At 35.0% G+C, this 25,021-nt stretch overlaps 1 pseudogene; it reads left to right on the forward strand.

Moving 5' to 3' along the window:
• The first annotated feature begins 1,234 nt into the window (after positions 1-1,234).
• LOC127863934 (fumarate hydratase class I, aerobic-like) lies at positions 1,235-24,614 on the forward strand (annotated as a pseudogene).
• The last annotated feature ends 407 nt before the right edge of the window (positions 24,615-25,021 follow it).

Genomic DNA, 25,021 nt, shown 5'->3' on the forward strand with positions numbered 1-25,021 from the left:
CATTCGATCCGGGAGCATACACATTGAAAAGCTAAAATATTTACACTGAAATTAAATTAAATATAATTTAAAATTATAAATAAATAAAATATTTATTTTTTCATAATAATTATAAACAAAGGAAGATAATTAAAAAACTACGGACGAAAGAGTTATGGTTCATGTTCACTGCACTTCTCCTAGTTGTCATCTGTTTATATTTCTAGTTTCAAGTAAATACCATCAGTATATTAAGAGTTTTGCTTCGGAAAAAAAGTACTTTGAAATTAATAAAGGGAGATATTTCAAAACCTAAGGTAGATAGAGTTATGGTTCTTAGTCAATGCACTTCTCCTACTTTCCATCTGATTATATTTCAAGTTTCAAGTAAATCCGTTTAGTAGATTTAGAGTTATGCTTCGGACAAATATTTACTTTGAAATTAAATAAAGGGAGATAATTCAAAAACTAAGGTAGATTGAGTTATGGTTCTTAGTCACTGCACTTCTCTTACTTGCCATCTGTTTATATTTCAAGTTTTAAGTAAATCCTTCAGTAGATTTGGCATTATGCTTCATCTGTTTATATTTCAAGTTGAAGTAAACCCCTTCAATAGATTTAGAGTTTTGCTCCAAACAAGAATTTAGTTTGAAATTATATAAAGGGAGATAATTGAAAAAATAAGGTAGATAGAGTTATGGTTCTTGGTCACTGTGCTTTTCCTGGTTGACATTTGTTTATATTCTAAATTTAAAGTAAATCCATTGAATAGACTTGAAGATAAGCTCTAGACAAAGTTTCGGACGGACGCACAGATGGATGGACAGACGGACGGGACCAATTACTATATCCCTCGGAATTTTTTTTCGGCGGGATAAAATTGACGGAGGTGATGTTGGTGTGTTGATAGTATTCAAAAGAACTGCAAGCTTTAACACTTTTTAGGAATCATATTTCATGTACATGTAGGTTGAAACACCTCATTTTGGGTAAACAATAACATTTTGCACTAGACTAAGTTTTGACCAGTTCCATTAATAAGTCAATATCAAGCATTATTAATATTATTTACGATATGTGTCATTTAGGTTTGACCTCGTACAAGCAGAAGGAAGAATAAAAGAACGAAAATAATATTGCTCTTGTCTTTATGATGTGTTACCTGATTAATTCATCCCACAAATCGTCAGCAGAAGGCCTTAGGACTTGGTCTGTTTCCAGACATTTGTCAATTATTTGTTCTAAGCCATCGCTGATGCCTGAAGGTACCTCAACCTCATCCTGCAAATGCAGATAATAAATGTTTTAATACTTTAATTTCCTTTGCCTTCTAAAACTATATTTGTTCTAGGAAGTCACGTTAATGAACCTGATGTGTAAGTTTTGTCCTATCAACCTCTGTTATCCTTTCGGTAGAAGAACACTTCGTCTACGGAGTGTACAAAGTCACGTGACTGACATTTTAATACATTTTTACTTTTTTCCATTTTTGTGTTTATTAAGGTGACATACATAAACTGTTAAAATAATAAGTCAACTTTTTTGTAAAAAATAAGGTTTTACCAAATTTTCGAAATTGACATTACAAACACATCTCATTTTCTGAATGTAGCGTAAAAAGTAGCGTAACTGACATTTAGTTAAATTTTCAGGAGAAGCAAAAACTGTTTTATTAAAATAATAAAGTTTAAACATTTTTTTCGTATTCAAATTCTCTGATTAGTATTATAATAACACTTGAAAAATGAAACAAAACTCCAAATGGATACGTCTTTTTTAAAACAATAACAAATTAAGAAAGGAGCAGTTACCATAATTTTAACACTGAAATATTTTGAAAGCAAAAAATAACGTAAATAACAATAATTTTCCCGTTGGTATGTTTACATGTTTTTATTAAGGTTCATGTAAAGGCTTCAGCTTGAAAAATGTGTGACCCCTAGCATTGAACTCAAATTTGACTAAACGAAGAGTGCCACATTGAAAATGTATATATATTTGCTTAAAAGGATGGTTGTCCTTCAAACTGCTACCAATTTTGTGCAGCAACGTCTCATACCATCGACATAATCAATCAAAATACAAAGCGATTTAAACAAAAATATGCATTATTTTCAAAAATCGGAATGATGTTTATTCAACGTATTTCGGCGGAAAATTATGTAACTAGTTAATAATATCGACATTGATTAGGGCAAGTTACGCTTAAATAGTAAAAAAGTTTACATATCTGGAAATATCAAAACTCGAACACATGTCACTTCATGACGATGGAGGCAGCCATTTTTAAATTAATAAAATCGAAAGAAACATGCTAAAAACTCACTCATCGCCTAATTGACATTCCAATCGGTTGACGATGACAAATGCATTGAACTGTAATCTTTCCGTTAATGTGTGCAAACTGCATGATCAGACCTCATAAATACACTTATATAATGAGATCAACTATATATTTGATTTATACTGTAAGCTGTAACTAATCCTGTAACATTAATTATCTGCTTCCATATTAACAAGCTGCTTGGTTAGTTACAGAACAACTAGAACTATTGTTCGTTTGTGAATTTGAATATTTGATTTGAAGGGCCTTTTGACGCTGATAAGTGAAATCATCTACTTGATCATAAATTTTGCAGGGGATTTTGTGTAATCTTTCGAGGTGAAAGGCCGCAAGTGTATACAGGTGCAGCCTGAAGCCTTTACACAGATTGCTGAGCAGGCTATGATTGATATTGCACATCTACTTAGGCCTGCACACTTACAGGTATTAACAGACAATTTGGACATTATGATTGAAGTAGGAGAAGTATGAAACTTAAGTGCCATTGGTATTTGCAATACTGGTCTTTTGCGTGGGTTATGTTAGATATGTAAATGTTTATGTGAGATTCAGAAATGCTGTCAGAGTGAAAGTGAAATGGTGACTGTTATTAATTATTCAAATTTTAAACTTTAACATTAAGAAACATGTGTCTCATTTGATTTATATATACTACAACTGTAGTTGCATAACATTAACGATTTCTGATGTTCTTTTTTTTGTTGATTGATTTGTTTGTTGAAGTGTGCATTAATTTATTAAACTGGGCAACACTGCAGTTATTAACAACTGAAATTTTCAAAATTCTTGAAAAAAGGGTATAATGCCACCACAGCTCAAAACCAGACTGTGCATTGGTGCAGTTATAATGCCACCACAGCTCAAAACCAGACTGTGCATTGGTGCAGATATAATGCCACAACAGCTCAAAACCAGACTGTGCATTGGTGCAGTTTGGTCAAGAGCTGCCCTTTCCGCTATAAAGTCACACTTGGTGTTCTGGTCTTATTTATGGACATAATGACTCCTCATCTGAGTATACAGATTCAAACGTAGGTACTTAGGTCCATATGTCAGGAGCTACACTGTTCAGATATGTACTTGGGTCCATATGTGAGGAGCTACACTGTTCAGATATCTACTTAGGTCCATAAGTCAGGAGCTACACTGTTCAGATATGTACTTAGGTCCATATGTCAGGAGCTACACTGTTCAGATATGTACTTAGGTCCATATGCCACATGATACTGCAAGGGTGTCAGATCACAGGCACTGCCATATGTGTGGGTAGGTGAATCTGAGCAGAAATAACATGAGCCTTGCTTTGGGAAAACTGGGATTAATGCATGCGAGTTAAGTGTAATCCCAGATAAGACTGTGCAGTCTGCACTTCCTAATAAGGGATGACACTTTCCGCTTTTATGGAATTTTTCTTTTAAAGGAAAATCTATTTTTTGAGGAAAGTATCATCCCTGATTTTCCTGCACGTACTGCACAGGCTAATAGGGGAGACTCTTTACGCACATGCATAAGCCCTGTTGTCTTCAAGAACTGGGCTCAAATGTCTTTCACTCTGCTTAATAGTGATTTTATTGGCCAACTTGAAATACGAATTTGTTAGCATGACCTTTTCATGTTTATCTTCCAAATGTGCCATCAGTCTCTTTCTATACAACAATTTAACGTATAAAATACATGGAATATCATTGAATACTGTAAAATATTGATAATACAATGTTAACTGGTGAACAAGCTATTGCAATTTGTCTTCTAAAATAATTCGAAGGAACTTAAAATGATAATATTCTTATGAAGTGTACCATATGACTCAAAGGAAAGCAATATTGGAAACGAAAATTACTATGAAGCAAGACTAAACCCTTCCACTTAAGTCCATCATTGTTATGTGATTGGTTTGCATTTTTCAGGAAAAAAGGGTCAGTATGTGTGGACGGATGGCAACGATGCTGAAGCCATATCTCTAGGTGTATACAACACCTACACACAGAAGAACCTCCGCTACTCCCAGGTAACACTGGAATTGAAAGGCGTTGACATTAACCCTCTACAACTTAGATACATATTTTGATGCATTTGTAGTCCCTTAGAAAGTTACATTTTATTTAATACTTTTTGTTTTACTAAATTCAAGTTTTAAACGCTTAATTTCCAACCCTTGGTTACAAATGAGCAGCAAACAGCATAAAACCTGAACACACTGCGAGTTACTTGCAGTCTGTTCTGGTTTTATGCTGGTAGAAATAGCTACATTCACTTTGCTTCTCATTGGGGATAGGGTTAAACTAAAAACAATGGGGTTTAAAGGGATCTTTTCACGCTTTGGTAAATTGACAAAATTGAAAAAAGTTGATTCAGATTCGCAATTTTTCGTTTTAGTTATGATATTTGTGAGGAAACAGTAATACTGAACATTTACCATGGTCTAATATAGCCATTATATGCATCTTTTGACGATTTTAAAACCTAAAAATTATAAAGCGTTGCAACGCGAAACGATTGAATAATTTGGAGAGTTCTGTTTTTGTCGTTAAATTTTGTGAAACTACGAAGATTGCTTATATTAGGTATAAAATACGTGCAATATGTGTACTCGGCGAAATAGCTCAGTAGGCTAAAGCGTTTTTACTTCAGGACTCTGGCAGGACTCCAGGGGTCACTGGTTCGAAACCTGGTCCGGGCTATGTTCTTTTCCTTTTTTTAATTTTATTCTTGATTTTTTACTGGCGCTTTTACGATTCAATGTTTACATTTATCGATATAAAGCATTTAATGAATAAGTTAAAAAATGCCAAAATCTGTGAAAAGGCCCCTTTAATATTACAAGCTTAACTTATTAAAAAATTGTATTTGAAGATTGTTTTGATCATACTGTAAAGTTATTAATATCTGTATTTATACAATAAAATATGATGATTTTTAGCTCAACTATTATATATGAAATATATATAGTGAAGCTATCTTACTCACCCCGGCGTCGGCGTGACCGTCTGCGTTACCGATAGCGTCTGCGTTAGTGTGCAAATGTTAGAGTTTTCGTACTAGCCCAAATATTTTTTTTGTCCCTTGACATATTGCTTTCACATTTTGCATACTTGTTTATTAACATACCCCAACCTATTAATAAGAGCAGACAACTCTATCACATTTTGTCATAATTATGGCCCCTTTTTCACTTAGAATATGCAGCAAATGTTAAAGTTTGCGTACTACCCCAACTATTTATTTTGTCCCTTGACATATTGCTTTCATATTTTGCATACTGGTTTACCAACATTACCCCAACCTATAAATAAGAGCAGACAACTCTATCAAGCATTTTGTCATAATTATTGCCCTTTTTATATTTAGAATATGCATATTATTGAAAAATCTTTGGTAAAGTTTGCGTACTACCCCAAATATTGCCTATATCCTTTGACATATTGCTTTTATTTGTTGCATACTTTTTACCAACATGACCCCAACCTATAAACAAGAGCAGACCACTGTTTAAAGCATGTTGACATAATTATGGCCCCTTTTACGCTTAGATAATTTAACATTTTGCTTAAATTGCCATAACTTCTATATTTATGATCACAGTTTATTATTACTTTGGCAAAACAACACTTACCTGAATACCACAATGGATTCCACCCAAACAATACACCACGCCCCTACGCAGAATCTCTCCCCCCCCCAACCTACCCCCCCAACATCATCTTATAAATTACCCCACCCCACATTATACCCCCCTCTCACCCCCCTACCCCCCCTTTTTATTTTTGAAAGATTGTCTAATAAATTATTGAATATGAACAATTTCCCCATGATGGCTTACGTTATACTGTCAAGTTCTTGATTAGTCGAGCGCGCTGTCCTCTGACAGCTCTTGTTTGTTTTCTGTATCAAATTAGTCATTTAGACTTAAAAGATTGACATTGTTCATTCACTTTCAGTTACAGTAAACATTTTGGTTTGCATATAATGGAATGGTATATAAGAGCAATTTACACAATATAATCAAAGCCCTTGTTTTAAATTCAAACTATTACCACAGGTGACCCCAATGAACACTTTCCATCCAGTCACTTTTAAGTAACAATATTCATTCTGGTTTCCTTATAATGGTAAAGCATTTGGCACAATTGTCATACTACAGTGAACACTTTCATTCCAACTATTGCCAAAAGTGGCCTAAATCAACTGAACATTTTCTATTCACTTTAAGTTACAATATTAATTTTGGTTTGCATATAATGGTATAATACATTTTTCATTTTGGCATAATTTGTTTAATCTTAAAGAAAGCCCATGTTTTACATTCAAACTATTCCCGTAAGTGGCCCCAATAAACTGTAAATGTTCAATTTGCATTCATTTACAATATATATTTGAGCATATGGACTGTCATTATATAAAACACCACATTAATTGGTGTTCATTTTCACTTTATGTGCTGAAATTGTCATAGTATGGAGAAAACAATTTTCTACCTTAAATCTATTCCTGCAGGTGGCACCATAAAAACAATTGTTCCGCTTAGGTAGCCTAAATAAATTTGTAAATTTAAACTTTCCCCTTAGGTGGCCCCAATGGACATGTACAAGGAGGTGAACACACGGACCAATTTTCCCGCCCAGATTGAGATCTATGCCACGCCTGGTGGCCAGTATGACTTCCTGTTCATCGCCAAGAGTGGAGGCTCTGCCAACAAGACCTATCTGTACCAGCAGACAAAGGCCTTACTAAACCCAGAGAAACTTATGAAGTTTGTGGATGAAAAAATCATGGTAAAATTTAAAAACAAACATTTAGTTTGAAAAATTATGGTTATTTTCTAGAATCAATGTCATGTTTGAGAATCAATCTTGATTTTTTAGTATAACATAAAGGTTAAGAATAAACGAAAACTTGGAAAAAGTCAGAGATTCAAGGTCATATTCAAAATTTAAGTTTGAAAATCAGACTATAAAAAGGACAAGTTTGAGAATCATGGTAAAGGTAGGCGGGTCAGCAGAGCAAGACCATGCTTAATCCGGACAAACTTGTGAAGTTTATGGATGGAAAAATCAAGGTAAAGTTTAAAAACAAACACAGTTTTAAAAAATCAGGGACAACTTTGAGAATCAATCTTCTGAAATCCAATATTAAGTTTGAGAATCAAGGCAAACTTCAAGTTCTTGAATCAAGGTTGAGTTAAAGAGCAACATACAGTTAGAGATCAAGGTAAAGAAAAGAAATATAAATGTCCAGTTTGAAAATCAAGGGTAAGTTTGAAAACCATTTAAAGTTTAAGAAACAAGAAACATATTTTAAAATAAGGTTCAAGTTTTAGAATTTATGACGATTGTAAAATTCAAGGTAAAGTTCCAAGATCAGGGTCGTTGTTAAAATCAAATTTAGGACAAGTTGAGAATCTTTGTAAAAGTATAAAAAATGTCTCAAGTTTGAATGTCTATGTCAAGTTGTTTTTAGAAAGCAGATGCAATACAAATTATGTAATTGCATCAGTTTGGGCATAATTATGGCCCTCTGTCTGTTTTCGTCACTTTTAATTGGGCACTCAACCAAGTCTTGTTGGTGTATTATGAATAAAGCATGTGCTCCATCAAATATGTATTTTATATAACTGTTTTTTCTCAATCCTAGCAGGCGAACTTGACCTTCAGGTGAAAATGACTGCAATTTGCTGAATAATGTTCTTTTGTCTTTTAGTCCAATGTTAAATGTAAAATGACTTGGTCTTTGTTCAAACATGTGTTGTGGGTACAATGGTGTCCCTGACACATTTCTAGTTTTCCCTTTAAAACCATAAACCATTTACCATCCTTAAGAAAAAGGAATATGTTGCCGATGAAAAACCTGTGCAGACTGCACTGGCTAATCTTGGATGACACTTAATGCACATGCATTAAGCCCAGTTTTCACAGAAAGAAGATTGTTTATCATCCTTTATACCTTACAAGCCTGTTATTCTCCTAGGTTTGCAGACCCTGGGTACAGCTGCCTGTCCTCCATACCACCTGGCGTTGGTCATTGGAGGTACATCAGCAGAGTTCACACTGAAAACAGTGAAGCTGGCCTCCACCAAGTATCTGGACACTCTGCCTACCACTGGTAACGTTAACCCTTTCCAGCTCAGAGACAAAGTAAAAATGCTGTATGCAACCAGCAACCAGCATAAAACCAGAATAGCCTGTGTTTATGCATGTTTATATCATGAACTTGTGCAAAATGCTTCCAAAGACTAATGAAAGCAATGATTTGGAACTCAACAGAAAAGAGTTTTGTCTAAATCATTATAATTGTTGTCTTAACATGCATTTGTGTGCTTTGATCTTTTTGTGGAACCATATATAATTATGTATATAACTTCTGTTTTGTGTACATGTACTAATTTAGACAGATATGTTTTGTGGTGTTTTTCCTACTTTTTATAACTGTTACTAAATGCTTGTAGTAACATTGTATCTTTAATCAATTAACACATATAAAAACATCACTCTTCAGTCTAAGTATAAAATCCTTGCAGGTAACGAGCATGGCAGGGCATTCAGGGACCTAGCCCTTGAGTCACAGATCCTTAAACTGACCCAGAAGATGGGCATAGGGGCCCAGTTTGGGGGCAAGTACTTCTGTCATGATGTGATAGTGATTAGACTCCCGTGCCATGGGACCTCTTGTCCAGTGGGACTCGGCGTGTCCTGCTCTGCTGATAGACAGGTTGGTTGTTTTCAGCATTTAAAACTTAGTCCTCTTGTATCGATTTCCAAAATAAAATCCCTTAAGACGACAAGCACTGGTTCTAATTAGTCCAAGGGAACAGACTCAAGAGCGTTTTAATCAGCCTTAAGTTTTTGATGCAATCAATCTTTAATAAATAAGTTTACACAAAAAAACACTAAATCAAACAAGAGTTTTTTAAAAAAAACAAACAACAATGCATGTTAAAAACTGAATAAACTGATCATGAAGCTTGGTGAAGCAGTCCGTACCGTATTGCAATTGAGTAATATCATATGTTTCTAATTCATAACCTTACATACATAATTTAAAAACAATCATTTAGAGTTATTATCAAAATTTCACAGATTTACTTTAAAGGGGCTTGTTCACACTTAAATTGCATTTTTTTGAAGTTTTTCATTTAATGCTTTAAATTGATAAATTTAAACATCGCAAATATCGTGCTCCAGTATAAAACAAAAATAAAGTTCAAATAAGAAAGAAAAAAGTAAGCCGCACCAAGGCTCGAACCACTGACCCTTGAATCGGTTTTTTCTCCGACTAAATATAGATTTTAAATATAAATTTAAATATAAACACCCATTGTGACAACAACAACAACAACAAATATGGCGGAATCTGTATTGTCAAATACGGAAGAAGAAGGTAAAATATGGTTTTTTAATGTAAAACTCAACAGTGCGTATGATTTTTTTTTATAAAAGTAGATTAAAATAGTATAACTGATCAAATGATTCGTTTTCGTTACATAAGTATATACATATACATCACAGAACGCGTAAATACTGATTCTCTCGTTTACACTTAAGTTACAGACAGAGACTAAAATTAAAAGCCAAGTTGAATACAGAATTAACTTTAGTATTCGCGCAAATAAATTAAATTTATCATTAGCCTTGGAGTACTGAGATCATTTAAACATTACAGTATCTTACTCTATCCTCATAGCTGACAGTGACAACATTATTTGTTGGCAGGCAATTCAAGATGCTGTGCATTTATTGACATATTCATTATTGTGTGTTATATGACAATGACATTTATTATTACCTAAAATGCATTTGAATGGTACTGGTAGTTTATAAATTTAAACCCAAAACTCATAGTTAACCCTTTAAGGGATGGTACCAAATTTTGAAGGCCTTTGCAAACAGTTTGGATCCAGATGAGACGCCACAGAACATGGCGTCTCATCAGGATCCAAACTGTTTGCTATGCTGATAGTATTCTTTGAAAAAATCAAAGAAATGGCTAATTTTAGAAATTTCAGCGGATGACATTTGAGCAGATGACAAATTTCCCAGCATGCAAAGGGTAAATGTATTTATATCAGTTTCTTCTGCACAGCTATTTTATAAATAAACTGAATAACCAAAATATTTTTGAAAATACTAACACAGTTTAGTCATTCATGGCATCAAATGAATCTAGCTTGCGCCAGACAACTCGCCCCAATACCAACTTGCCCCCCAAAAACGCATCAAACACATGGTCACTCGCTCCAACCAAGAGACAACTTGCCCCAATTTATTTTCGTGCATCTTATTGTTTCTTTATTAAAAGTATTTTATCTTTATATTCTTTGTTAATTTAGCAAAGCACGTATATATTTTGATAAATTTGTATTTCAACAGTACATTGTATTTTGAATAAATCAAATACAGGTCATCTGAAATGCATGTATCATCATATTTGTAAAAGCCAAGAATATTCTGGATATTCCTCTTTTTTCAATTGTTTTGAATATCCTCAAGATTTGATTTCTTGAATGTCGAAGAAAACTTATAAGATAATAAAACCACATATTTACAACTCACTTTTTTAATAGAGACCATAACTAGTTTTAATAAGTGGTTTAAATTGTGTATTTACTTTTTCACTAGGATACAACCAAAATTAAACCAAGAAGTTTATGAAGAAGGGATCACTGGATTTTGTCACATGGTACAAGAAACAGAAAAGGTATACTTAAATAGCTGCATTTTTTCTGTTGATTTCATTTGAGAATATTGAAATAATTTGTAGATAATGTTTTCAGATATTCAGGCAAGTTGAGATTTCATGGAAAAAAATATATTTCACAATATTCTTGAATGGAAACAAAAAACACAGTTCAACGCACTAATTGTTGATATATGAAACAAAGTCTTTGTATGTAAAACTGTGTTGCTACATGAGCAAAGAATTTAAAAAATGATCCTACACTACACTAGGTGAATATTGAAATTTAAAAAAAAACTGACAGGAATGTTTCAAAATGGTGTCATGAAAAATAAAAAATTCTATATGTACATGTAGCTACATCTTGTGTCAAAATTCTTAGCTTTATGTTCAAAACATTTATTGTTAAATGCAGAAATGTCTTTTCAAGGATATCATGGACCACCTTACTTATACAGAAGCATAGGAGCTGTCAAGGAAATTGCTGCCAGACAGTCAGCAGTTATCACTGACAGCCTGTCCTGGCCCAGCTTGGACCATCCTCAAGCTAGCCATGATGGTGTGTTTGCAAGAATTGTCCATTTGGTAGACCATGATGAAGACCAGCTTTGTTGTGGCATGGCCTGACAATAGTGTACAAGCCAGAGACCAGTATGTTTACTGTTGTTGAATATGACCCATTTTTCATGTTTATTTTTCTGTGGGTCGGTTTAACAGAATTAATAGTGCATTTAATCTATTTCAAATATGTTATTTTTCTGTGGACTGTTTAACGGAATTATAAATGCATTTTATCTATATCAAATATTTTATTTGTCTGTGGGCCTGTTTAACGGAATTAGTAATGCATTTTATCTTTATCAAATATTGTTGCTTGTAATATGAGTATAGAACACGTAAAACTACTCATGTAATTGTCTCAGCTTAAAGTCAAAAGTGTAGAAAATTTAACTCATTTACTGTCGAAACAGTGGCCATTATGTTCCTGCATCTTAAAAATTGGACAATAACAGCTAATATATATATAGAGATAGATTTAGCAAGGGGTTTTGAGTTTTATGTGTTCATATTTTTCAGAAAAAGGGTTAAGTGGTGACTGATCCTCTCACCCTCCTTATCCAGGAAACTTTTCGGAACAACGTGTTGGCACTGAAGATGTGGAGGACACAGATTGATCACAGTACATCCTTTGGATACATGGACACCTTCAATGGGACGACAACACAACTGTACCTGCCTTTTTATTTAAAGGAAGTAGTTAATAAAATTATTGTTAACAGCTTTTTTAGTCTTGTTGTTTAAGAATGCTTGCAACATTTAAGTGGATAAATGGTTGTTTTAAATTTGAATCTTCAGTAATGCATTCTTTATTAAATGATGTAATCTTATTTCTTTCAATATAGTGTAAATAATAAGAACATAATTATCCTTTGTATACAAAATGAAAACCAAGTTTACTATTCTATTTATCATTATTTATTTTTCTTGTTCTTTTGTCAGAAATATTACAGAGTAATACATACAGTATTTCTTAAATAAAAGGAGCAGGTCTTATAAAATTAACATGTATTTAAGCAATGCATATTCAAACTTTTTCCACATTTATAACGAGCAACAATATGTAAGTATTATAACGTAACACAAATTAATACTATGAATTTACTACTGATTTTGTCATGCCTGTCATCAAATAAACATGTTTTACTGACAGTTTCTTAAAAGATGTTATGTGGAAGACTTAATCAATCATTTAATAAATATTTGAGCCTTGCTCTGGGAATAGGGGGTTTAATGCATGTACTTAAGGTTGTCCAAGATTATGCTTTGCAGACTGCACAGGCTAATCAGGGGCAACACTTTTCGCCTTATCTGGATTTTCTCTAAGAGACTCCCTTTCAACAAAAAATACAATAAAGCAGCAATTGTCTGCCTGATTGGTATGATCAGCACAGGTTAATCTCGTACGACAATTTACGCACATGCATTAAGCCCCATTTTCCCAGGGCAAGGCTCACCTATTTAGGTTTTAGCTGTCTATATGCTCTTTAACTTTTGAATCATGATGCAGTTTCATATAATAATGTATTATGAGTTGTTTTTAATTGATGCATATTCTTTTGTTCAGTGTTGAACTCAACATGTATTATAATAAGGTGTTCACTTAACATTCTTGCAGTAATGTTTTGCTGTGAAATATACATGTAATAATAAATCAAAATTGAACAACTAGCTTCTTATTTCTTCATTTTTTTATAAAACATTTTAAACCAAAACAACAAAATCCATAACATAATGAACACAAAACATAATACTCTATATTCATGAAACAAAACTATGATTGATTACATTTTGAATAAATGTTTCCAACTTTCAACATTTGACAGATCAAATTATTTCTGAATTCCACCAATTTTTTATTTATGGATAAACAACACTTTATCATCTTTATGACAGATTATGTAAGACTATTACAATAAATGGTTGTTTATAGACTGATAAACAATGGAAAACAATACATAATCTATATATAGCATTGTGCTTTGATGTCATTGTTCATGGAACATAAACAAATGTGGTGTGCAGCACGCACTCAACATTGACTATGGTAGGTCATACCTAAAAGAGTCAATAATTCCTGTTCATAGTCTTTACTTGTGACAAAAAATCAGGAAAATGCTGAACCCAGTGTTTATTTACCTATTTGCAAGACAAGGTTTTCACAAATTCTTCTGTTTCAGAGTGACCTATGATCAAATACTTTGGATCCTCTATTGTAATAACAAAACAATTAATTCACCATATTTGATCATGGGTCTCCTATAAAAAACTTAACACAAATCATAATACATAACACCTATAGAGTCAAGAATTCCTGTTAATGGTCTTGACTTGTGACAAAAAAATTCTGGAACTTGGCCCATTGTTTATGTAGTTATTTGTCAGATAATGTTTTACTAATTCTTTTTCAGAGTGATCTATGATTGAATACTTTGGATCCTATATTTTTATAACAAAACAATTAACAAAATTCACAATACCTTACACACTTAAAACTCAAATACATATTCTCATGGCATTTCAGGGCACTTGTATGCTATGTTCATCAGTATTTTATCAATGATATTTCTGCCCTATGTTTATAAGCAGTTCACTTATTAAAATCACATTTTATCACCATGATGATGACAGGACAGTCGACCATAATGTCACACATTTGGTCACGCCTTCATATTACACAAATAAATTCAAGCATCATTTCAAATACTAAAGTTATCTACTGACTGAAAAAACAGCCAGGGTCACACATGCACTTTCTAACTCAATGGTATACATCCTATAAAACCATGCTGCCACAGTCACACAAAATGTTCCTACCCATAGTCAGTTATCATTGATTTCAGCTTTGTCAATTTTTTAATTCATAATAATGGTATGTTGAAGTTAGTTCAAACAACATAGTTACATACACCATGTATCAATTTGTATGAGTAAATCTTCATATTGTTTCCGGGTTGCTTGCCCTTGACCTATTGGATATTGCAGCTTCTAATTAGCCGCAGGTGGATATATAAGGGGCAATTGTAGAGGCAATCAGCTTTGGATAAGCTGAATCAAAAAGGAACTTTGATCGAAGGGTTTTTTCCCTTGATGATCTCTGTGTACTCGGTGCATGTACGTGTATCCCTTCTTTTCATTGATTGGAACCACCGTCCAATTGTTGGCTGCCTTCAATTTACTCTGAAATAACATATAAGCATATTGGTAATTTTGAAATGTACACTAAAACTTATCATAAAAACTATGTATGAAATTTGTTTGCTATTTTAAACATTACTTTATTCATATCATGCCAATCAGGTAACATACCAATTCTTTTCTGGGCTACTTGATTCACCAGTATTAACTTATGAACCTACCAATACTTTTCTGGGCTACTTGATTCACCAGTATTAACTTATGAACCTACCAATACTTTTCTGGGTTTCTTGATTCACCAGTATTAACTTATGAACCTACCAACTCTTTTTTGGACCACTTGATTCACCAGTATAAACTTATGAACCTTCCAATACTTTTCTGGGCTACTTGACCTACCAGTATTAACTTATGAACCTACACATACTTTTCTGGGCTACTTGATTCACCAGTGTTAACTTATGAACCTACCAATACTTTTCTGGGCTACTTGATTCACCTGTATTAACTTATGAACCTACCAATACTTTTCTTGGCTACTTGATTCACCAGTATGAGCTTATTATATGATGAAGTTATCATACTTTAGTCACTTACTGACAATTACTGTACTACTAGAGACTGAAGGAGAATGGCATTGAAATAATTTCATGACCAATCACCATGCAAGTTATCTGAACGGTTCTGAAAACAAACCAGCTATCGGATATCCTCTGGTTTTCATAACATAAAATGTTTCTGGTAAAAAAAATGATAAAGCAATCATATAACCAAGGAATTTTAGGAAACTCATAGAATCTTATTGAATATAAATATATTATTTTATCAATTATAATATGCTAAGACAGGGTTGTTTGCATACTCTAAGTAAGATGTTATCTCTCCAATTCCTGACACATGACCAGGTGTGGTACTTTCTTGTGACACAAATGACAGGCCAGGACCTGGCAGGGGCTGATGACCGTGCATAGGTGAAGAGTTTGTTGTTCTAACATTATGCTGAACAGTCAAACTTGCAATAGTTTTGCCGGCACGTCTTTCTAAATACCTTAAAAAGAAGGTTTGTTTTAGAATATAAAATTGATAGTAATGTATATTAATAACAGTTTTTACTAAAAAGCTGAAACATTTGGAAAATCCAAAATAACATGTTTTACTGGTCAATTTTTCTTCTATATGTTTTGTTTAGATAACACCTTCATTGAGAAAAAAAATAACAACACAATTATAGTGTATTGAAAAGGTTAATAACAAAGCTAATTTGCTTTGCACATGTTCAGATTAACGGAAAGATCACAGCCGAGGGTGTGTTCCTGGAGCAACTGGAGACCAACCCAGACAAGTACCTACCGGAGATAGAGGCTAAGGACCTTGGAGGGGAGGTTGTCAAGGTAACCAAGGGTCTAGGAGGGGATGTTGTCATGGTGACCAAGGGTCTGGGAGGGGATATTGTCAAGGTTACCAACGATCTGGTTGAAGATGTTGACAAAGTAATGAGTAAAGAGGCCAAGGACCTGGGAGAGGATGTTGTCAAGGTAACCAAGGATCTGGGAGGGGATGTTGATAAGTTAATCAGTAGAATGTTCAAGGATCTGGGAGGGGATGTCGACAAGGTAATCAATATAGAGACCAAGGATCCGGGAGGGGATGTTGACAAGTTAATCAGTATAGAGGCCAAGGATCTGGGAGGGGATGTTGACAAGTTAATCAGTATAGAGGCCAAGGATCTGGGAGGGGATGTTGACAAGTTAATCAGTATAGAGGCCAAGGATCTGGGAGGGGATGTTGACAAGTTTATCAGTATAGAGGCCAACGATCTGGGAGGGGATGTTGACAAGTTAATCAGTATAGAGGCCAAGGATCTGGGAGGGGATGTTGACAAGTTAATCAGTATAGAGGCCAAGGATCCGGGAGGGGATGTTAATAGGGTAATCAGTATAGAGACCAATGATCTGGGAGGGGATGTTAACAAGGTTACCAAGGATCTGGGAAGGGATGTTGACAAGTTAATCAGTATAGAGGCGAAGGATCTCGGAGGGGATGTTTACAAGGTAATCAGTATAGGGGCCAAGGATCTGGGAGGGGATGTAAACAAGGTAATCAGTATAGAGGCCAAGGATCCGGGAGGGGATGTAGTCAAGGTTACCAAGGATCTGGGGGGGATGTTGACAAATTAATCAGTATAGAGGCCAAGGATCTGGGAGAGGATGTTGACAAGGTAATCAGTATAGAGGCCAAGGATCTGGTAGGGGATGTAGTCAATATTTCCAAGGATCTGGGAGGGAATGTTGACAAGGTAAGAAAGGATCTGGGAGAGGATGTAGACAAGGTAACCAAGGATCTAGGAGGGGATGTTGACAAGGAAATCAGTATAGAGGCCAAGGATCCGGGAGGGGATGTTGACAAGTTAATCAGTATAGAAGTCAAGGATCTGGGAGGGGTTGTTGACAAGTTCATCAGTATAGAGGTCAAGGATCTGGGAGACAATGTTAAAAGGTAACCAAGGATCTTGGAGGGGATGATGTCAAGGTCATAAGTCTGCAAACTAAATATCTTGCTTGATGGCTGATATGGTGAAATCATAACTCATGTTATAGAAAAACTGGATTGATTGCATGAATTGCAGTGAAAAGAAATCTGAAAAGACGGCTAGATTGAACTTTCCGGTATGCAGTTGTTTACCACTATCGACAAAGCGAGGGTTTTGGGGCGGTAGCCCCCAATACTAAGGAAATATATAGTATAAAAAGGATTATTAGATGTTCCCTTAGGTGTTAGGTGTTGGGCGCTTAGCAACGATTAAATTATACGCTTTTCCATCCTTTTTTACGTTCCGGTAAAGTTAAATTGTCCAGAAAAGACTTTAAGAAAATAAAGCAACAAACAATCGGAAAAAATATCTCAGAAGAAAAATTTGACAGTAATAATGTTTGAAGTTACTTCGTTACCTATTTTATGTCGGGATTGGTCTGCCATATATCTTTGAGAAAGTGTTAAATCCCGCTCAGTGCTTTCAAATAAACTTAAACCTTTGATACATCACCATTTATTGCTCACCAGTACACAAAATAAAATACAAATACAAGTGTTAGGTTTTTAATAAAATAAGTAAACAAGTTTTCATTTTGTTATTTGTGTCAAAGAGCTTATTCTTAACCATTTCCCCCATATTATGGCCACATCAAATAGATTAAAGAAGCAAAGTGAAAATGGCTATGTGCACACAACATAAAACCTGAATAGCCTTCGAGTTTGTCTGTTGAGGTTTTATACTGTTTGCTGTTCATCAATAAATAAGGGTTGAGAATGAAGCCTTTAAAACATGAATCTAGTAAAAAATGTATTTAATTAAATTATTATTTTCTAAGGGACTACAAATGCGTCAAAATCCATATCTAAGTGATACAGGGTTATACAATAATAAGACTTTTCTAAGGTTATTTGACATTATTTGAATGCTTCTAGTTCAGATTGCAAAAAAGCAATAAGCAAGTTTACCCTTGTTTATTTCCATTTCTTATAATCTAGCATATTTCATTTCAATATTATCCAGATTGCCTTAGAGAGACTGATACAACCAAAGTATGTAGTTACTAAGACATCGATTTATTGTGTGGCTACTTAACCCATTTATACCTAGCGTCTAGAAGAAAGGCCTTGCCAAACAGCGTAGACCCAGATGAGACGCCGCATGATGCGGCTTCTCATCAGGGTCTGCGCTGTTTGCTTAAAGAATTTCTAAAAGAAATATTCTAAATATAGAACTAAATACACTAGACATCCATAATTTTTGAAATCAATTGAACCAATTTAGAAGGATGGGAGAGTCCACTAGGCATAAATGGGTTAAGCTGATATAACTAATATAATACACAGATGAACCTGAACCAGCCGATGTCTCAAGTGCTGAAGCTCCTAAACGGCTACCCAATCAAAACTCGCCTCAGTCTCACGGGGACCCTGATATTGGCGCGAGACATTGCCCACGCCAAACTCCAAGAGAGGCTAGACAAGAGGGAGGGAATGCCAGAGTACATGAAGAAGCACCCTGTATACTATGCAGGGCTTGCTAAGACACCTGAGATAAGCATTTTTCGGGGCTTAATGCATGTGCGTATAGAGTGTCAACCCAGATTAGCCTGTGCGAATTGTAAGATGAGTGCCATGCTTTGAAATTTATTCATACAATTTTCACTATGTCCTTTAAAAATGAAACTTTTGCACAATACATCATATACAGAAATTAAGCTGATAAATAGTTCAAAGCAAACTTCTTGATATTTACCAGTTTATCCTAATATTAAGATAAATCTTGAATTATGCTTTTATTATGCTCCCCATCGAAGATGAGGGGGTATATTGTTTTGCACATGTCGGTCAGTCCGTCCACCAGATGGTTTCCGGATGATAACTCAATAACACTTAGGCCTAGGATCATGAAACTTCATAGGTACATTGATCATGACTGGCAGATGACCCCTAAAGATTTTCAGCTCTCTAGGTCAAAGGTCAAGGTCACAATGACTCCAAATAGTGAAATGGTTTCCGGATGATAACTCAAGAATGCTTATGCCGAGGATCATGAAACTTCATAGGTACATTGATCATGACTGGCAGATGACCCCTATTGATTTTCAGATCACTAGGTCAAAGGTCAAGGTCACAGTAACTCGACATAGTAAAATGGTTTCTGGATGATAACTCAAGAATGCTTACGCCTAGGATCATGAAACTTCAAAGGTACATTGATCATGACTGGCAGATAACCCCTATTGATTTTCAGGTCACTAGGTCATAAGTCAAGGTCACAGTGACTCCAAACAGTAAAATGGTTTCCGGATGATAACTCAAGAATGCTTACGCCTAGGATCATGCAACTTCACAGGAATATTGATCATGACTGGCATATGACCCCTATTAATTTTCTGGTCACTCTGTCAAAGGTCAAGGTCACAGTGACTCTTAACAGTAAAATGGGTTCATGATGATTACTCAAGAATGCTTACACCTAGGATCATGAAACTTCATACGTACTTTGATAATGACTGGCAGATGATTCATGTTGATTTTCAGGTCAATAGGTAAAAGGTCAAGGTCAAAATGACTCGAAATAGTAAAATGGTTTCCGGATGATAACTCAAGAATGCTTACGCCTAGGATCATGAAACTTCATAGGTACATTGATCATGACTGGCAGATGACCCCTATTAATTTTCAGGTTACTTGGTCAAAGGTCAAGGTCACAGTGACTCGAAACAGTAAAATGGTTTTCTGATGATAACTCAAGAATAATTAGGCCTAGGATCATGAAACTTCATTGGCACATTGATCATGACTGGCAGATGACCGCTATTTATTTTCAGGTCACTAGGTCAAAGGTCAAGGTCACAGTGACTAAACATATTCACACACTGGCTGCCCCATCAACTGACAGCCCATATGGGAGGCATGCATGTTATACAAACAGCACTTGTTATTTAACACTCTTAATAAATCTTTGACCCATACATGATGGCAAATGGTATGTTTTACCTTGAAAGATCTCTATGGATACTGGATAAAAAAAACAAAGCAAGAAAACAAACAACATGACCATTGCCTGAATTTTCTGTTGAAAAAGAGCACACTTGCTTTTGTTTAAATGTCCAATTATACACAAAAACAGTTCTTGTACTTAATGCAGCTTAGTAGTTTCATGCTACTTATTATGCCCCCCTTCGAAGAAGAGGGGGTATATTGCTTTGCTCATGTTGGTCTGTCGGTCTGTCGGTCGGTCCGTCCACCAGGTGGTTGTCAGACGATAACTCAAGAACGCTTCGGCCTAGGATCATGAAACTTCATATGTACATTGAACATGACTCGCAGATGACCCCTATTGATTTTGAGGTTACTAGGTCAAAGGTCAAGGTCACGGTGACCAGAAATAGTAAAATGGTTTTTGAATGATAACTCAAGAACGCATACACCTAGGATCATGAAAATTCATGGATAGATTGATCATGTCTTGCAAATGACCCTTATTGATTTTGAGGTCACTAGGTCAAAGGTCAAGGTCACGGTGACCCGAAAAAGTAAATTGGTTTCCGGATGATAACTCAAGAAAGCATATGCCTAGAATCATGAAACTTCATGGGTAGATTGATCATGACTCGCAGATGACCCCTTTTGATTTTGAGGTAACTAGGTCAAAGGTCAAGGTCACAGTGACCTGAAATAGTAAAATGGTTTTCTAATATTCTAATGATAACTCAAGAACGCATACGCCTAGGATCATGAAACTTCTTAGGTAGACTTGCAGATGACCCCTATTTATTTTGAGGTCACAAGGTCAAAGTTCAAGGTCACGGTGACCCGAAATAGTAAAATGATTTTCGGATGATAACTCAAGAACGCTTTTGCCTAGGATCATGACACTTCATAGGTACATTGATCGTGTCCCGCAGATGACCCCAATTAATTGTTAGGTCACTAGGTCAAAGGTCAAGGTCACAGTGACAAAACTTGTATTCACACAATGGCTGCCACTACAACGGACAGCCCATATGGGGGGCATGCATGATTTACAAACAGCCCTTGTTTCAAATGCAAAGTAATAAGTCAAAATGTGTAAGAATAACTTTTTTTGGCACTCTGATTGTTCATTTAGCAATAGAGCTATATAACTAATTCTTTTTGCTGGTTTAATCCATGAGCATCTAAGCAGCCAACAGTTGTTTATTGGCTTTTAAGTTATAATAATGCAAGCAGTTTTTCTTTGATAAGCATGTAATGTATGAAGATATGCTTGGTCCTGTTAACTTTATCTCTAACTAGGCTATTGCTTATCCCTCCTTTCAGCCACCAAATGTTCAAGACCTAAGTCTAGCATCACACATTAATTTGTTTTTACTTTTTGTAGTTAGAACCAAGCCATGAAATTTCATGTCCATGAAAAAAATGGATCTAAAGTATTCAGTCATTGTGCTTAGAGCAGTGCTCTGAATCCTTCATGTAATACAAAGAGACCCTTATTCTACTCATGCATATGCTTGTTGTTCACTTGGACCGCCTTGATGGGCAGCTTTGAAATATGAGCTTTCTACGAAAACGAGGCTTAATGCATAAGAGTAGCGTCATTCAAGATTAGCATGTGCAGACAGTCCAGTTTTCCCCACTTTAGGCTCATGCACTAAGTCCAGTTTTCCCCACTTTAGGCACATGCAATAAGTCCAGTTTTCCCTACTTTAGGCACATGCACTAAGTCGAGTTTTCCCCACTTTAGGCTCATTCACTAAGTCCAGTTTTCCCGACTTTAGGCTCATGCATTAAGTCCAGTTTTCCCCACTTTAGGCTCATGCACTAAGTCCAGTTTTCCCCACTTTAGGCTCATGCACTAAGTCCAGTTTTCCCCACTTTAGGCTCATGCACTAAGTCCAGTTTTTCCCACTTTAGGCACATGTACTAAGTCCAGTTTTCCCCACTTTAGGCACATGCACTTAGTCAAGTTTTCCCAGAAAGATGATCATTGTATGTTTATTGTCTTTGTTTAACAGGGCTATGCAAGTTGTTTTTTAGGTTCGTGGGGTAAAACCACTGCAAAAGGTAAGGACTGTCACATTATTATATGATATTAAAATTATGATAATGGTCTGTTTCCCAGGGCTATGCCAAAGGCTCATTTGACCCGACCACTGGTGGGCGTATGGAGAACATCAACCTATTATATGATATTTATATTATGTTAATGGTCTGTTTCACAGGGCTATGCCAGTGGTTCGTTTGGCCCGACCACTGCCGGGCGTATGGACAGATATGTGGAGACCTTCCAGGCAGCCGGGGGCAGTATGATCATGTTGGCCGAGGGAAACAAAAGCAAACAGGTCAGTAATTATATAAAATATACAAGCCTTGCTCTGTGAAAAAGGAGTTATTGTGTGTGCGTATAGTATCCCATATTAGCCTGTGCAGTCCAACACTGTCTGTATGATATTTTTCATTTGAAGAAATTGTTTACCTTGAAAAAATCTAGTATAGGCAGAAAGTGTTGTCCCTGATAAGCTAGTGCGTACTGCACAAGATGATATTGGGTGACACTTTACCTACTTGCTTAAAAGTGATTTTTCCCTGAACAAGATTGATGTTCAAGTTGCCAAGGGAAACGGCAGCAAGCAGGTTAGAAATTTTAAGGTTATAGGGCTTTAATGAGGCCGAAAATTTTGTCCTATTCCCTTGTTGAAAAATGTATCCTTACATTTTCTTTTAAATTTTGCACAGAATGTAAGCTATTTAATGTATAAAACCAGGCCAAAATCAAATGTGATTTCAGATTTGTTAAAATATGACCAGCTTCGTTCTTGGTACAAAGCTATTATATGACAAAACAATCAGTTGTTTTCGAACATTAATACCGGGTTAATTTCTTTAGAAAGTTCTTGCCGCCCATGTTGGTTTAAAAAGCCATACTTCACTTCAGATTGTCATATTATCAAAAATTACTTTTATTAAAATTAAATACTTGTGTTTCAAAAATGGCCTTATCAAGAAAATTAAAGGCATAAGAATTTCATTGGACGACTGCTAAAGAATGGTTCAAGATCATTCTAAATACAGTTAATCTTTATTTTCATGGGGAAAATATAAAACTGTAGAATTTCTTTGTTTGTAGAAATAAACCATTTTCATTTTTCTCCCCCAACCTCCTGGAAAATAAATCAATAACAAGTCCCCTTCCTTAAACAATGCTTGTAACAACTAGAACAAAGTAAAGCCTTTAAGAAGGTCCATGTTTGCCTACAGGTGACAAATGCCTGCAAGAAGCATGGTGGGTTCTACCTTGGCTCCATCGGTGGCCCTGCATCCATTTTGGCACAGAACTGCATCACAAAGGTGGAGGTGTTGGAGTACCCAGAGTTAGGTACTTGTAACTGATCTTAATCTTTGAGATGAATGTCATCCCTGATAAGCCTGTGCGGTGTACACAAGTTAATCTTGAAAAACATTGTCCGCTTTTATGGTATAAATTGTTTTTAAGCAAGATCTTGTAAAGCCGAAAGTCATGTCCCTTATTAGCCGGTGTAGACAGACTGCAAGGCTTATCGGGAATGAAACTTCAAGCAAATGCATTAAGCCCAGTTTTCAAATTTCATGTCCTACCGGTTCTAACCTGGCAGTCAAGAAGGCAGGGTTGTGACCACTGCTCTTTTCAGCCCATTTCCTTCTTTAATGTGAAAGATTGTTTAATACACAAGTTAATTTTACTTCTTAAGTTAAGTTCTTCTCAATAAAGGAGAGTTTAAGTTACCCCAGTAAGCTGGGTTGGTTATTTTCCAACCAAGATACACCCTTGAGTACAGGGGTACTATACTGGATTCATTGTGAACAGCCACCACTTCTGTTTATTATATTTAAGGCATGGAGGCCATATGGAAAGTGGAGGTGAAAGATTTCCCAGCTTTAATTGTGGTCGACAACAAGGGCAATGACTTCTTTTAAGAGTGGCAGGTGGAGTAACTGTGAAGAGAGCAATTTTGAAATTTGATCTACCGGTATTTAAATTTTGTGGGCAGTGAATTAGCTAAACTCAAAGGCCATGACAGTTAAAATGAAAATAAAAATAGTGACTTTGCAAGGCTATATGGATTAATTAATTTGAGTAAAGAAGCAACAAAGATAAAGCAGCTGAAAAATGTATTTGTTTCATGATTTTGTTTATTGTTTATGAAGTTAATTTTTTTTCAGCTTCTTATACAGATATGAGTTATGTATGGATAATATAGTAACATTCTTGTTTATGGATTTATTATATGCTTCTATTGTCTATTTTGCTTAAGAATCTATATTTATAGACTTTACCATTTGTTTTAAGTTTCAAAACAAATGTACGGGCTGTTCAATGCATAAGGGATAAACAGGCATGAAGTGAAATCAGTTATCTATAAAAATAAACATCTTTAACAGTAGATTTGTTGTTCATCTGGATTAGCTGTCAATAGTTCACACTGTATATACTATAATACAATATTAGGCTATATTTATATTATGTTGTTTTAGAATGTAAAAAATGTTAATGGATATTGTAGGCTGTTGTTATTCATTAAAAATGCATTGTATACTTACTAAAATATAAAAAGGGGTTATATACTAGATTGCTTTTGACCATGGAATAACTTCAAATCATGGGCTGTTTGAACTTAACTTGAACACGGATTTGTGTTTATATTTAAATGTCCAAATGAAAGATATTTGTGTATTTTTCAATGGATTTTGCATGTATTTAAATTGATTTGTTTACAACTTCTTAGTTGCCTTATAAAGTATGTTACTTTGTAGTGCTTCAAAGCTGCTATTTACTTT

The sequence above is a fragment of the Dreissena polymorpha genome, unplaced genomic scaffold, assembly GCF_020536995.1.
Source record: "Dreissena polymorpha isolate Duluth1 unplaced genomic scaffold, UMN_Dpol_1.0 chrUn062, whole genome shotgun sequence".
NCBI classification, from domain to species: domain Eukaryota; kingdom Metazoa; phylum Mollusca; class Bivalvia; order Myida; family Dreissenidae; genus Dreissena; species Dreissena polymorpha.